The sequence below is a fragment of the Nuphar pumila genome, chromosome 15, assembly GCF_984573655.1.
Source record: "Nuphar pumila chromosome 15, dmNupPumi1.hap1.1, whole genome shotgun sequence".
In the NCBI taxonomy this organism is placed as follows: Eukaryota; Viridiplantae; Streptophyta; class Magnoliopsida; order Nymphaeales; family Nymphaeaceae; genus Nuphar; species Nuphar pumila.
In genome coordinates, this window is record NC_143263.1 from 63,414,365 (window position 1) to 63,416,998 (window position 2,634).

A 2,634-nucleotide genomic window follows, 5' to 3' on the forward strand; every position below is an offset into this window, starting at 1 on the left:
AATCACCTTCAAAATTATGTTGTGACAACTAGAGCACCATCTATATAGCTGACAATCATACATTTTATGAAAGAACTAAGCACATTAAGATGGATTGCCACTATGTTCATGAGGAATATTTAAAGAAGATTATCACATTGTTCTATGTAGCATTCAAATATCAATTGGCTGACTTTTTCACCAAGGCACTTCTATCTTCCCAGTTTCTTCTCTTACTTGACAAATTTTCAGTGATATCATCATAAGTTTGATGGAGAATGTTAAATTGTAGTATACATTATAAATATGTATGGATGTTAATATATATCTATTAGGGGTATTAGCTTGAGTGAATATTTGCATTATGTTAAATGCATGAGTGATCATTTGTATTATATGCTTAAGTGAATATTTGTATTATATTAAATACATGAGTGGTCATTAAATGCTTGAGTGGACATTCGTATTATGCTGAATTATGAGTAAAAACTTGCAATAATAGTTGCACAACTTAATAGTAGAGCTTAGGGTTGCAGAACCCTGCAGGCGATGAATTAATCCGCCAAAGAATAATGTTATACATAAGATGAAAATATGCCTGATAATGCAATCAGTTAAATATGTTTTTTTCTATATTTATCAACAAGATTATTGTGAAACATGCACTTTCCTGTAGAATAAATCTATGCAAAATTGTGAATAAACCGTGACATCTAAATTGCACAAATAGATATAAGTTGTGGCACCTGAATCTGTTTTTAATATCATGAGTTACTTGAAATTGGTATATACCTACTAGACTGTTACAAATCTGTCCTTTTTTATGAGCAGATTATTGCAGGTAAAGATTACGATGCAGAGTGGATGCAGGATGCTGCAGCATTGTCGACTGAGCCAATTTATCCTCTTTCGAATTTAGTATAATCGTTTTGGAGTGTAACGTAACTCGCCCTAGGTTTTGAACCAAAGATTTAAAGATTTCTGCTGACGATTGTAAAGATAAAAGAAAAGTTTTAAATTTTCACGTGTTTTCAAGGGTTGAAATCTCTGGGGAATTACAGGAGAGACATAAATGCGTCCATGCTTGCAGACCTCATGTGGATCTAATTGTGCTGCTACGTGACCATTGTTGCCGACCATTGTTGCCATTTTTCCAACCTTCCACCTTCTTTTATATATAGAAAATTTGATATGCAAGGGATGCTTTGTTCATGAAATCCTTGAGGCATAATTCCAGGCATGATCAGAAACTTAGTTAGCTCTTGCTAGTAAACCTTTGTCGTTAAAGGCACATTTCTGCTTTTGTGATATGCATAAGTATTCATGTCTGGGATGATTTCATTGCTTATTTGACATGTAGGCCTTGACTGCTTTTGTAGATTTAACTCTGGCAGTTCTTTGGTGCAACATCGTTGCAATCTCTTTATTTTTCTACTTGGTTATGTTTCTAGGAATGGGCTCATAAACACTACATTGCCAAACATCAACAAGGGGCTTCCCAACAGTGGGGAAATTTCTACTATTACCGGATGGAATTCATCAAGTTTATACTTGAATTGGCACTGACTATAGTTGCATATTGCAGCTACTGTTGCAAAAGATTCAATTATGTGAATTGTGAACTACTGTTTGAAGTTGCATTTTGTTGCTTTTCCATATCAGCGTCCAATTTTGCTTCTTAATCTTGAGATGGCTTGGTAGATAATGGAGCATGAGATGATTCTGGATGAAAGGAAATAATTCTTCAGTCCACATCGTGGAGCCATTTGTGTTAAATCTGTGCACAAAAAGTAAGTAGCGGCATATATGGTCAATCCTGTTTCATGTCACAATTGAAAGGTGAGCATTGTGTAGCAGACCTGATTGATTGATGAACTAACTTGGCTGAGTGGAAGCCAGAGTTGAGCAGTTGCATGGCATCATGGATGTGGTCACCTAGGGGACGTGAGTTTCTTTTGAATAGGTTACTTGAGTCAGAAATGTGTAAGGCCAAAACAAGTTTCATGACACTAAATAAGCTGTTTTTCAAGTCCTGTGTATTGGAATCTGGTCTATCATTTGAACTGAGTATTGGAATCTTGGTCTAGATTTCTTGGGATCTATGTTCTGTAAGATGCAATCATCATGCAAATGTAGGCAAAGACCATTTAGCAAATGAAGGTGGATAATATATCTACACACACACACACAATGTATGTATGCCTGTATAATCTGCCTATATTCTTAAGAACAGTTTAATTTGCATAAAGATGGTAGCCAAAGTGTACATTGTGTTTTGCTGCAACACATTTAAGTGCATGTTGATACTTCTCTCCTCGAGAGCTTCCTGTTCTTTTGTTCTTCCCTTGAACTGAGGTTGTTTCTATGAGAAGGATTATCTTTCCTTCAAAAAAAAAGGGTGGGTTATTTTATTCTCCAGTGTTTTGATTTTCATATATTTTTGTTACACCATCTGCAGTGACATCTACTTCATTGGTGGCTTTGGCACTGTTGCATGGGTGGATGTCAAGGAATATGAAACTCTTCAACCTGATAAAATTGCTGTCAATGGAGGAGAACTGAATCTGAAGGTAAGATTCCAAATTTAAAATAGTTTTCTAAGATTGTATTCTATTTGGAGATGTAATGGTTGCTTGGTCTTTCCTTGGGAACTCA